Here is a 14820-nt window from a genome sequence, read left to right as displayed (position 1 = left end):
AGAATTAGAAGATTAATCTTCCAGGAGTTCAAATCCAGCCTCAGACACTTACTAGCTGTGTAACCCTAGGTAAGTCACTTAACTCTCAGTTTTCTCATCTGTAAAATGAGATGGAGAAGGACATGGCAAACTACTTCAGTGTCTTTGCCAAGAAAACCTCAAATGGGGTCACAAAGAATCAGACACAACTGAAATGACTGAACAACAACAATGCAATCTAAGACTTATAAGTCTTTTCCCTTTTGTTTTTGTATTTTTTTTCTGGGGCAATGGGGGTTAAGTGACTTGCCCAGGGTCACACAGCTAGTGTCAAGTGTCTGAGGCCTGATTTGAACTCAGGTCCTCCTGAATCCAGGGCCCGTGCTTTATCCACTGCGCCACCTAGCTGCCCCCTAGTCTATTCCCTTTTTAGGCTTACTCTTTTGCATTATTTCCCTTGATATTCAAGACTTCTTATTTCTCCAAATGAATTTTCTTATTTGTATAGCTCTGTTAAAGTACCAGCTTTGTTGTTTAGTCGATATAGCACTAAACCTGTAAATTAATTTCACTAGCACCATTATATTGGTATGATCAAACCATGAGCAGTAAATATCTCTTCAGTTATTTAAATCTTTCCCTTTTTCCTTAAAGAACATATTATCTTTATATTTTCAGTGTGCATCAGTAAAATATCTCCTATCTATTTGATGGTCTTTGTAGTTATTTTGAACAGAAATTCTCTTTTATTTCCTTCTAAATTTTATTATTTAGAAATTCTGTTGATTATTATGTATTTATCTTATATCATGCTACATTACAGAAGCTACTATTTTTGTAAAATCACTTGCTTTGTTCATTCTCTGAGATTTCTAAGTTAACTCTAATATAGTAAGCAACTAAGTTTAACGATATCTCCTACTTGTCTACATGAATGGCCTTTATTTCTTTTGTTTTATTACAAATGTGGGGAAAAGAGTATCCCTACCTTTTCCCTGTATATGTTGAGAAAGATTCTAGCATTTCCCTATCACAAATAGTGCTAGCTTTTGGCTTGACATACAAGTGTCATACTTTGTCAGAGACTTTTAAAATCTGTTAATATAGTCTTGTGGTTTGGGATGTTTTTGTTTTAAATTTGATTACTTATGTTAATTTTTTGTTTAGCATGGAACCATCCTTCCATCCCTTCTATCCATCCAACCTAGTCATAGTGATTTTTAAGATATATTGCTACAATTTTTTTTGCTAGGATTTTATATGAGCCTTTTAAATATTCATTAGTGAGATAGGTCTAGTTGATGAATGAAGCAAGCTGTCCAGCTTCTTCATACCAGATCCCTGAAGTTTGTACCAAATCAAATGATGATCAAAAAACCCAGTGGGAAATAATAGTAAATGACATATTTCACTGCAGAACTGCATAGAAAGTCAGCCAGAAATTCAAGCTTCTTCTAGTGCAAGGAGAGAAAGGAGAAGTGTGGTCTATAAGACTCTGGGTCATATGCTTTCCTGAGAATACTCCACAATCATTAGAAAGTCCCAAGAAGGGGTGGAAACCTTTCTTGGGAAGAAGTGGGTGACAACTAATGTAATGACATTACAGAAGTCAGTCCTCAGAGCAGATATCTCAGGCTTAGCAGCTATGAGATATTAGAGAGGGCATCTGAAGATTCAGCACTCTGGACCTCTAAGATCCAGGGGACTTAACTCTATGAGAAAGGGTTCAGTGGAAGAAACCCGAGGACCCTGGTACAAGACCAAGCAAAGCCAACAACCTCATCCGAAAGGGCAGCAGCACATAGAGTCTTGCCCTGACACAAAGTCCCACTATAGGAATTAAAGCTGGAGAGATGAATAAATAAAACAGACAAGCCAGTATAAAATGGTTGTAAATTTAACTCCATAATAACTGGAAACAGAGACTCAAAAGGAAAATCTCTAAATCGGCACAACCATTTTGAAAAGACATTTGGAATCATGCAAATAATGTGACTAAAATACCCATGTCCTTTGACCCAGAGATTCCATTAAAAAGTCTATATACCCCAAGGAGGCCATTGATAAGAAAGAATTCCAAAGTATGTAAAATTATTTATAGCAGTACTTTTGTGATAGCAAAGAATTGGAAAGAAAGTAGATGATCATTTGAGGAATGGCTAAATAAATGATGGCACATGAATGTAATAAAATATTACTATGTTATAAGAAACAATGAGTATGATGAATATAGAGAAGTACAGAAAGATTTACAAGAACTAATAAAAAATAAAGATCCTAGAACACAATATATAATGCATACATACACATAGATATGCACAGACACACACACACATGTGTGTGTATAGCCTACAACATTTTGAAAGGAAAAGAACAACTAAAAAACTACCAAAGTAAATGTTGCAAAATTATCAAGAACAAGCATGGCTCCAAATATGAGATGTAAGAATCTACCCTTTGGCAGAGGTGGGAGATTTATAGGTATGGTATATTTCATGTGTTATATGAAATGGTTCTCTGGGAGGGATAGGGGGAGGAATACTGGGGAAAATTTTAGTTCTGTAAAAAATAAAGTTATCAATAAAAATGCATTTTTGAAAAAGAAATAAAAACTCTTGAGGGAAAATTGGAAGAATTAATAAAAAGCTTAGAAGACAAACAGGTTACCTTACTCAAGAAGTAGGATCCCTGAAAACTAGAGTAGACCAAACAGAAATTAATAACTCTTTTGAGACAGTAAGAAATATGAGCATAAAATCAAAAGATGTTTAAAATGGGCAAAAATGAAATAAATAAAAAACAAAATTTAAAAACACATCTGAGCTAGAAGACGGGTCAAGGAAAGATAATTTAAGAATAATTAGATTCCCTGAAAACTGATAAAAAAATAGGTCTCTTTGTTTTCTCCTTCCCTGGTTTAGGTTTTAGAAATATATTTGTCTCTTAACATATGTTTGGTATTCTCAATTTTTGAGAACAATGTATGTAATATAAGTATCAATTCATGCAATACTTTGCTAAAATCTCTATGTAGAAGTACCCTGTGTAGAGAAGTGCCCAAATCTCCCTTCAGTGCCTCACTTTCTCTGCCGACCTCCAATTTTGTCTCCAACTGACTCTTAGCCATCTTAAACTCAATACGTCCAAAGCAAAACTTATTCCCCCCCCCAAGAGAAACCTGATTCACCAATTTAGTTGTGTGTGTATTTAACCAAATGTGTGATTTCATCTGTGTAGGTTCCTCTTATAAAGGAATTTGCTCTACTAATACAAATCAGCATCTTCTATAACACTTTTTTTTTTTTTTTTTGCTAGGCAATGAGAATTAAGTGACTTGCTCAGGGTCACACAGCTAGTGAGTGTCAAGTGTCTGAGGTCATATTTGAACTCGGGTCCTCCTGACTCCAGGGCCGGTGCTCTATCCACTACGCCACCTAGTGGCACTTAGTGGACACTTGGAGTCTTAAGAAATTGCCTCAAGCACCAAGGGGGTAAAGTGGTTTGTTTGTCCAGCATCACATGGCCTGTGTTTGTCCAAGGCAAAAGTGGAACCCAGGTCTTCTTGACTCTGAAGCCAACTTCTATCCATTCCACCACCCTACCTCCAAACAGTTTAGTGAACTAGTCAAAAAAGAATGACTAATGACTAATGACTAACCAGTCTGGCATGACCTATTCTGGAAACCATGCTTGCTTTTTTTTTTTTGGAAGCATTGGGGTTAAGTGATTTGCCCAACACATTAGATGTCCAAGACTGGATTTGAACTCAAGTTCTCCTGACTCTAGGGTCAGGGCTCTATCCATTGTACCACCTAAGCTGACCCCATGCTGATTCTTTGTGATCAATCCATCCCTTTCAAGAAGGAGATTAACCCATTTCTTTAATAATTCTAGAATTTTGTTAGAAACCATAGAAAAGGGGCACCTAGGTAGTACAGTGGATAAAGCACTGGCCCTGGATTCAGGAGGACCTGAGTTCAAATCTGGCCTCAGACACTTGACACTTACTAGCTGTGTGACCCTGGGCAAGTCATTTAACACTCATTGTCCCACCAAAACAACAACGATGATGATGATGAAACTATAGAAAAGCTTACTGTCTTGTAGTCTGTGGATTCTATTATCTTCACTTTGTTGAAAAAGGACTATTTCCCTTCTCCTTTTCTCGCTGTATCTCTTCCATTCTCCAGTCTTTCAGATTTCCCCAGTAACATCTAACAGATTTCTAAGTGTTTCCTCTGGGCCAGTCACTCAGGCCCACCCTTCCCCATTAAATGTCCTGTTGTTAGCAGGAATTTTGAATGCTTCTCACCATAGCTAGCTCATTATTTGTGGAGTAGCTGGCCCCAGTAAGGAACATGTGTGGCTATTCTTTCCTCTATTCTGTCCTGACAACTTCTATCTCCTCCCTTAAAGTTATTTCTAAAAGCTATCCTCCTATAGTCCATGTGACTAAGGGAAATCTGCATATCCCCTTCCCACTGTAGTTCGAAGAACAGGTTGGCTACCATCAGATTTGCATATCTTCATACAGCACGGAGAGGTGCACAATGGAGATCCAAAGGCTGGAGATCTCTTACCTTGAGAGTGGGACAATGGCAATGTTATTCATGGGTACCGGGGACTGGATTTTAAGATTCTTGAAGAAAGGCACCTTGTCTTTTTTTTTTTTAATCCTTCACACATAGTAGGTGTTCAGTAAGAATATGAAGACATAAATCTGCACTAGAATAGAGACAATAAAATAGATTCATCAGCTTCCCTCATCAACCAACTGGGTCTGAAAACACAAACCTCTCCATGCCGAAAGGACCACATTGATGAGAGGGTCTCTTTTGCTTTGCTTCCTCAGAGAAATTTGCCAGTTCACGAGAGAATTGTGTGCCCTCTGACATGAGCAATCTTAATTCATCTAAGATTTCATCTGTCCTGAAACTCTTAACTAGGGGGAAGTTGGAAAAGTCTTTACAATGTCTTGACCTTGGGGGCTCATTGGGTAGAAAACAAGGGAGTGCTTGGATAGCTGACATTCCAAACTAGTCTTAGATTTGGGACAGGACCAAATCGGATGATTTATTACTATGTGTTGTGAGGGGTTGTAGGAGAGTTGGAATTAGCTGCTTGTGGTCAGTGAGCTCATTTTGTGTAGATCCAAACAATGGTGGGTCAAAGGCATATGTGTTCTCCCAGATACTTCCTTGAAGCATGAAATCTTGTTTTGTGGGTGTATGTGCATATGTATGCATATGTAGTAGTTTCATTTTGGTAAGTTGCCTTCGTTTTCAGGGAGAGAAATAAATCTTAAATAAAAAAAACCATTATTTGGAGGGCTGTTCTTGGAAATAAATGTCACATAAAAACAAAAACTGCATTTTTTTTCATTTAAAAAATCTTTTGACATTCACTCCATCAGCCCAGGTTTCTCTGGAACTTCCAGGATTGCATTGGAGCTTTAGTATTTTTAGCACCCATAATATGGGACAACCTCAAAATGAAGTGTTTTTGGTTCTTCAATAAGTAAAACTCATTAAATTCTAACACTTCGGGGCAGCTAGGTGGCGCAGTGGATAGAGCACCGGCCCTGGAGTCAGGAGTACCTGAGTTCAAATCCGGCCTCAGACACTTAACACTTACTAGCTGTGTGACCCTGGGCAAGTCACTTAACCCCAATTGCCTCACTAAAAAAAAAAAAAAAAAAAAAAAATTCTAACACTTGAGGGTCCTTCAATACCCCTGTCTTCATAATCAGCCTTCCCACCTTCCCATTTCAGATTCTGATCCAGTCACAGGAGATTTTTCTCAATCCTCAGTCTTTTTGACCTCTCTTCAGCCTTTGACACTGTTTATCTTTCTCTTCTTCATACTGTCTTCTTTCCTAGTTCTCCTCCTACCTCTCTGACCGCGTCAGTTTCTCCCCACTCCAATCCATTCTCCATTCAGCTACCAAAGTGATTTTCCTCCCCCTACTCAAATTCCAGTGGCTTCCTATTACCTCCAAGATCAAATACATTTGGTATTCAAAACTATTATAACCTAGCTCCTTCCTAACTCTCAGTCTTCTTGCACCTTACTTCCTGATCCATACTTTCTGAACCATTGACACTGGGCTCCTGGCTTTCCCATAAAAAAGACATGCTATCTCTCAGCTCTGGGCTTTCTCTGGCTCTTCTCCAGGCTTGGAATATTCTTCTTGTGCTCTGACAATTGACCTTCCTGGCTTCCTTTTAGCCCTAACTAAAATCCCACTTTCTACAGGCACCTTCCCCAGTGCCTCTCAATTCTAGTACCTTCCCTTTGTTAATTATTCCCTATTTACCCTGTATATAGCTTGCTTTGTATGTATTTGTTTACATGTTGTCTCCCCCATTAGACTGACAGCTGAGGGCAGGGACTGTATTTTGGGTGGGGTTTTTTTGTGGTGGTGGTGTTTTGTTGTTTTTTTTGTATCCCCAGCACTCAGCACAGTGCATAGCACATAGTAGGTGTTTAATAAATGAATGTTTGATTGATTGAATAAGACACTCCATTTTTCCATTCTGTCAATTTTCATTGGCTTTCTCTGATGCCTAGAATTCTCTCCCTCTTCATCTCTACCTCCTGGCTTCCCTCAAGTCTAGTTAAAATTCCAACTTCTTCAAGAAGTCTTTCCCAGTATCCTATTTCTGAGAGGGGAAAGTTGAGGTCTCCCACTAGTATAGTTTTACTGTCCATTTCCTCCTGTAACTTATTTAACTTTTCCTTTAAGAATTTGGATGCTCTACCATTTGGTTTAGTATTGATATTACTTCATTGTCTGTGGTACCTTTTAGCAAAATGTAGTTTCTTGTCCCTATTTTTTTTGGGGGGGGGCGAGGCAGTGAGGGTTAAGTGACTTGCCCAGGATCACACAGCTAGTAAGTGTCTGAGGCTGAATTTGAACTCAGTTCCTCCTGAATCCAGAGCTGGTGCTTTATCCACTGTACCACCTAGCTGCTCCCCAAAATGTAGTTTCTCTGATTGTGTCTTTAAATTAGGTCTGTTTTTGCTGTTGCTTTGTCTTAGATCATGATTGCTATGTCTGCCTTTATTTTTTTACCTCAGCTGAAACAAGAGATTCTGCTACTGCCCCTTATTTTAACTGTCTGTTTCAAAAGTATTTCTTTTTTTGTTTAGAATTTCATTTTCCAAATTACATGTAAAAGCAAATTTTGATATCAATTTTTAAAAACTTTGTGTTCCCACTTCTCTTCCTCCCTCCCTTCCCACCCCCCCCACCCCAAGAACTCAAGCAATTCAATGTAAGTTATACATGAGTAGTCATGGAAAACATCTCTACATTAGCTAGGTTGTGAGAGAAAACAGATAAAAACAAGACTTCAGATTGAGGAGTTGTCAAAAAAAATGTTTCAGTCTGTTTTCAAATACCATCAGTTCTTTCACTGTAGATATATTGCAATTTTCACAAGTCCTTCAGAATTATATTGGATCATTGCCTTGCTGAAAATAACCATGTGCCTCCCAGCAGATCATCTTACACTATTGTTGTTATTTTGTATACAGTACATTTCTCTCTGCCTCAGTTCATGTGGGTCTTTCCAGGTTTTTTTGATAGCATCCTGTTCATCATAACTTTTATATAGTACCTTAAACCTGATACAGAATTTTCTTCACAATAGCCCAGCAGAGTAGGTACTATACATTTTGCCATTGTACTCAATCATCATAACTATTTCCCTCAAAAGTATTTCTTGTAAACATCTTGTTGGATTCCAGTTCCCAATCCATTCTATTATCTACTTGTGTTTTATGGGTGAGCTAATCCCATTCATATTTATAATTATGATTACTGTGCATTTTTCTCAAGTACTATATTTTCTTCTGTTTAACCTTCTTTCTCTTTTTCACCCTGTCCTTCCTCAAAAGTCTGTTTTGCTTTTGATTGCTGCCTCCCTTAATCTGCTCTTCCTTTTATCAATTCTCCCCCACCCATCTCCTTTCTCTATTACTTTTCTCTTCCTATTTCCCTGTTATGTAAGATAGATTTTTATACCCAATTAAATGTGTATATATGTACCGACATACATACACATACATATATACATACATATATGTGTGTGTGTGTGTGTGTGTGTGTATTATTCCCTCTTTAAACCACTTCAGATGAGGGTGAGTTTCAAGCATTGCCCTTTATCCCCCTCCACATTTCCCCTCTACTGTAAAATTCTTACTTGTGTGATTCTTTTATGTGAGAGTCTTCCCTTCTTCCCCTTCCTTCCCCTTTTCCCATTGCTTCTTCATTCTTTTGGAGATCATTCTAACACAGATGACTTATACTCATGCCCTCTGTCTATGTAGATTCCTTCTAACCACATGAATAATAATAATAAAGTTCTTAGTATCTTAGTATCATCTTTGAATTTGAGTATAAATAGTTTAACCATATTAAGTCCCATATTTTTCTTTTTCATGTTTACTTTTTTATGCTTCTCTTGAGTCTTGTGTTTGTCCAGTTTTCTATCCTGCATTGATCTTTTCATTAGGGATGCTTGAAAGTCCTCTATTTCATTAAATATCCGTTTTGCTGGGTAGGTTACTCTTTGCTTCAAATCTTAACTCCTTTGCCTTCTGGAATATCACATTCTGGGACCTCTACTCCTTTAACATGGAAGCTACTATATCTTGGGTGATTCTGATTGTGGCTCTGTGGCATTTGAATGGTTTCTTTATGACTGCTTGAAGTATTTTCTCCTTAACCTGGGAGCTTTGGAATTTGGCTTTAATATTCCTGGGAGTTTTCATTTTGGGATCTCTTTCAGGAGGTTATTGGTAGATTCTTTCAATTTCTATTTTACCCTATAGTTCTAGGATATCAGGGGAGTTTTCTTTTATAATTTTTGGAAATATGATGTCTAGACCCTTTTTATGATGATGGTTTCCAAGAAGTCCAATTCTTAAATCATCTCTCCTTGACCTGTTTTCCAGGTCAATTGTTTTTATGATGAGATTTTCAATTTTTCTTCTATTTTTTCATTATTTTGACCTTGTTATATTGTTTCTTAATGTCTCGTGGAGTCATTATCTTAGAATTGCCCAATTCTGATTTTTAAGGAATTATTTTCTTGAGTGAGCTTTTGTACCTCTTTTTCCACTTGGTCAGTTCTGCTTTTTAAGAAATTGTCTACATCATTAGCCTGAGGTATGAGGCAATGTGAAACAAAAGGCCTTAGATTCTGAGTTGCTGTGTGACTCTGAGCAAGTCACTTAACCTATTTGCTTCACTTTCCTCATCTGTTTCCCAGGGCTTTATTGTATTTCCAGCCCCATCATATACTCCTTCCCCTCTTATACTCTGTGATTGAGCCCAGCTGGCCTCTTCTCTTTGGTCCTCACAAATGGTACATCATCTCCTACCTCCATGCCTTTGTACTGATCATCCCCCATGCTTGGAATGCACTTCACCCTCCCCTCTGCTTCATTCTCTTCCTTCAAGACACACCTCAAACACCACCCCCTCTATGAAGCCTTTCTTTATCCCTCTCTCCAGTGGCTAGTGTCCTCCCTCCTTAGAGTTGTCTAATTCATATTTATTACTTCTAATTATATAAGTACTTGTGGTCTCCCATATTAGAATCTGGTCCTTAAGAGTAATGATTATTTCATTCTTTGTATTTGTATACCCAACACCTAATATGGTGCCTGTCAGATAATAAGTGCGTAATAAGGCATTGTTGATTTTTATGATGATTTTTCCATTTGATTTTGACCATTTTTGTGATAATGTGAGCACCCCTTTTTTTCCTCCTAAATTCATAGCATGTGATTGCTTTGACATGACTTTATATGTATATTGCCCAGCAGAGATTGCTGTGAAGGTCAGTTTGGCTGAGGAGCACTTTCTCCCCTACTGTCTGCAAGTAGACCATGCCTCTGTCCACCCACTGATGGTGTGTCCTCTTGATATCCTGAACTCTCTGACCTCTTGGGGATGGAGAAAACTCAAAGGTCTCAGTTGCTGAGCACCTTGTCTGCTGGGAGATAAAGTTTAACTACTAAGAACTTTAATCTAGGACAGAGATCTTAGTTCCATTGGACTGTGTGTGTGTGTGAAATTAGAAAACTTAAAAATACAGATTATTAGGATAATTTATGAAAATCTGAGTTCTCAAGAATTTAATTTCTAGGCCAGAAAATGGTTTTCCAAACAGTTATTCACTGACTTTCCTCCCATCCACCCCCACTTCCCATCCATGATCTCTATAGCAAAGACACTAATTGAGGATATAGTAAAATGTTCTCATTTTTATATAAAAAATCACTATCAATAAAACTCAAGCAACAAGCAAGCAAATCTAAAAGAGAAACAACAACTTAGTGTAAACAATGCTGAAAATTTATAGGCAACAGCAAGGATAAAAGGACTATAGAGTTAGGAAGGAACCAGGTTGTGAAGATATTTAAATGTATTTGATCCCAAAGATAAGAGTAACTGAGTAGGAGACATGCAGGGAAATCTCTTTGGCAGGCATGTGCAGGACAAATTAGAGAAGGCAGGGAGTCCAAAGAGGAGGCTCTTATCTTATCCAGGCTTGAACCTGCTTGGTGGCTATATGGGAAGAGGGGAGGGAACAATTTCAAAAGAAATCATGGAGATAGAAATTATGAGATTTTGGCAAGCTATTGGATATATGGGATGATATTCAGTCAGTCTGTTGTCCTAGAAGCCATTTTAGCAAAGTGAAAGTGGTGAAACCAGACTAGTTTTATTCTCAGACTCAATCCATGCCAATGATTGGATCCAAAATGCTTTGGTTCCGTAGGACCAGATTTTGCTCAGTCACGAGCAGTGTGGTATGGTGATATAGCATAGGGTCAGAGGATGCATGGGAACATGTCAACAGGGATATCTGGGGAAATTTGGGTAGAACTTCCCAAAAGCCACATATGGTTCAGCAACAAAGGACTTGAGTGGTTTGGGGAAGACAAAGCCATCTCTTTACTGAATGCTGAACTCAAATTAAGTTGCTGACTCAATAGATCATTACAAGGTAATAATAGGGGGCAGCTAGGTGGTACAGTGGATAAAGCACTGGCCTTGGATTCAGGAGGACCAGAGTTCAAATCCAGAATCAGACACTTGAAACTTACTAGCTGTGTGACCCTGGACAAGTCACTTAACCCCTATTGCCTCACCAAAAAAAAAAAAAAAGGTAATAGCTCACCCACAATATAAAAAATGACAATGATATCTGTTCAAATCCAGAGCAAACCATTCAACATTTTAATAATACAAGTCTATGCTCCAATTACTGATGCTAAATTAGCCAAAGTTATCAGCTCTGTGAAGACCTACAACTTCTAGAAACAACACCAAAAAAGATGTTAATGTTAATCATACAGGACTGGAATGCTAAAGTTGGAAATTAAAATATAATTGGAAGAACAGGCAAGCTTTGCCTATTGGAGTACAAATGGGAGGACATTTGGAGAACAAAATGAAGCAAGGCAAACACTAATAAAGTTTTGTCAAAATAACTTGCTGGTCATAACAAACAACTCTTTTTCACCATCCCAAAAGGCAACTCTACACATGAACATCAGCAGATGGTAAATATGTAAATCAGATTGATTATATACTTTGCAGCCAAAGGTGGAGAAGCTCCATACAGGAAGTTAAAATAAGATCTTGAGGTGACTGTGGCTCAGATCATGAGCTTCTTATCACACAATTCAGACTTAAATCGAAGAAAGTAGGTTAAACCATCAGACCCTACAGTTATGACCTAAATAACATCCCTTATGAATACAAAGTGGAAATGATGAAGAGATTTAAGGGATTAGACCTGGTAGAGTGTCTGAAGAACTATGGACAGAGTTCCACAATATTGTATAGGAGGCAGCAACAAAAAACCTTCCAGAAAAAAAGAGCAAGAATGCAAAATGGATGTCTGATGAGGCTTTACAAGTAGCTGAGGAAAGAGGGAAAGGGAAAGGAGAAAGGGAAAAATATACCTAACTGAATGCAGAATTCCAGAGAAAAGCAAGGAGAGAGAAGGTTTTGTTTTTTTTTTTAAATGAACAATGAAAGATAGGCTTCAACAGACATGTGAACCAAGAATGACCAGAAGTGCAGGCTGGTTTTTGATGAGGCAAAGGAATTAGAGACCAAGTTGCTGGATTGTGGAGAAAGCAAGGGAGTTCCAGAAAAAAACAAAAACAAAACAAAAAAACCCCATCTATCTCATTGACTACACTTATGCATTTGACCGTATGGATTACAACAAAATGTGGCAAGTCCAGAAAGAGATGGGAGTCCTAGATGATCTTACTTGTCTCCTGAGGAACCTGTATGCATGTCAGGAACTGAACAGGGAACCACTAATTGGTTTGAGATTGGAAAAGGGGTATGAGAAGGTGGTTTATTGTCACCTTATTTATGTAACTTATATGCAGAATACCTTACACAAAATGCCAGTCTGGATGAATCAAAAGCCAGAATTAAAGCTGCTGGGAAAAATAACAACAATCTCAAATATGCAAGTGATAACACTCTGGTGGCAAAGAGTGAAAAAGAACTAGGAAACCTCTTGATGAAGATGAAAGAAGAGCTGGCTTGAAGTTTAATTATTTTGGGGGGTGAGGCAATTGGGGTTAAGTGACTTGCCCAGGGTCACACAGCTAGTAAGTGTCAAGTGTCTGAGGCTGGATTTTAACTCAGGTCCTCCTGACTCCAGAGCTGGTGCTTTATCTACTCTGCCACCTAGCTGCCCCCTACTCCCTGCTTTTTAGTGAGATGTTGTACATGAGCCAAACTGTGGGAAAAGGAGTCTGACCCTTTATTTAGGTGGTCAGGCTCCCTCAGAGGTTAACCCAGCCACCACACAGGTAAGTCCAGAGTAGAGGAGTCCCTTATCAGAGAGGAATAGGACATGGCACCCTAGTATGTGGCCTGTTATATCCAGCAGCAATGTGTAGTTGTTAGGGGTATAAAGGTTCCTAGACTGAGAACTCAGTGCTTCAGTTCTAGTCCCAGGTCTGCTAATAGCTTTGTGGATTTAGGCAAGTCACTTGCCATCTTTGGGACTCAGTTTTCTCATCTGTACGATGGAGGGGGAGGGGAATATTGGCCTAGAAGTGGGTAATTAAGCATTGGTTACACAACAGAACTATATGATTGAAAAGAGATCTACTGGCTATGAACTCAGATTGCAGCATCTATCTGCCATCCCTACCAATGTTGTTTCAGCATTAGGAGAAAATGTCAGTTCCCTATTCCTTTAAGTCCTTCAATGTTCTCAACCATTTTCTTCCTTCCCTTAACTTCCCTCCTCCAATTCTCTGAATGTCTTTCTACATCTCACACTCTTTTTTTAGACTCATAGGAAAACAGATCTTGTGGCTCTAAAGCCTCCTTCTATTCCTTGGGCTCCCCCTTTTTGTGATGTTGTGCCATCAATCAGACCCTTTCTTTCAAACGTTCTCTTGCTCTCACTTTCCTGCTCTTGCTATCACTCTCATTCTCTCTCCCCATTTGACACTTGAAAGGGACCTCATGGGTCATCTAGCCCAACCCATGTAAGGAAGGAATGCTCACTATGACATACTTGACAATTGAGCATCCATCCTCAGCTTGCAGACCACCAAGATGGAGATGTACCTCCTCTGAAGGCAGTCCATTCCACATCTGAACAGCTTGCATTGTTAGCAAGGGTTCCTTGTACATTTTTGTCTCTACAACTTTCACTCATCGCTCTGGGGCTAACAAGACTAATTCCATCCATTCTTTATATAGTAGCACTTCAAATACTTTGAAGATAGTTATCACTACCAACCCATCCTTCCTTACCCCCCCCCCAAATCTTGTCTTTTTTATATCTTTGAACATCCCTTGTTGCTTCAATGGATCCTTCGTGGATTCATGGTAGTTCACCATGCCATTTGGCCTCCTCTAAGTACTCACCAAGAGCTCCCTTTTATCTCGTATCACTTCTCTGCCACTATCACCTCCCCTGGCTCATATGAAGAAGCATCGTAGCTCTTTGCCAACACTTATCCCTCTGCAGGGACAAGTGGTCCCATTCCATCTTGTCTTCTGCCACAGATTGCATCCTCTATCACTTCCTTGTTCTATCCCTGTCTGTTGGCTGCTTCTCTGCTTTGTACAAACAGGTCTCTCTCATCCTCAAAAACCCCTTACTTGATCCATCCATCTCTGCTTAGCTATCATCCCATGTCTCCCTTCTTTTTGTGGCTAAACTCCTTGAGAAAGCTGTCTACATCTTCTTATCACTAGTCTGGCTCCCACCTCATTCAAATAAAACTGTTCTCTCTGCAGTTACCAGTGAGCTCTAAACTAACAAATCAAATGGCCTTTTTTCAATTCTCATTCTTGACTTGTTCTCTCCTCTTTCTTGACCCTTAACACTATCAGTCACCCTTATTTAGTTGATTTGTTCATGATGCTACTATCTACTCCTACCTGACTGACCTCTCCTCAGTCTGCTTTGCTGGATTTGTATCCAGTTCACACCTACTAAACACGGGTGTCCCCAAAGTCTCTGTCCTGGGTCCTCTTTTCTTCTCCCTCTATACTATTTTGTTTGATCTCCTCAGCTCTCATGGATTCAATCAACTCCTCTTTGCTTATTCGTGATTCTACTTATCCGTTCCTAAACTTTGTCCTAACCTCCACTTATGTCTTCAGATGCCTATTAGACAACTTGAACTGGATGTCCCATGGATATCTTAAACTCAACATGTCCAAAGCTGAGCTCATCTTCTGCCTCCCTTCCCCCAGATCCTCTCCTCTTCTGAAATTCTCTATTACCACCATCTTTTCAGTCACCTAGATTTGCAACCCGAGTG

Source organism: Dromiciops gliroides, chromosome 6, assembly GCF_019393635.1.
Source record: "Dromiciops gliroides isolate mDroGli1 chromosome 6, mDroGli1.pri, whole genome shotgun sequence".
Taxonomy (NCBI): domain Eukaryota; kingdom Metazoa; phylum Chordata; class Mammalia; order Microbiotheria; family Microbiotheriidae; genus Dromiciops; species Dromiciops gliroides.
Note: the sequence above shows the minus strand (reverse complement) of the source record.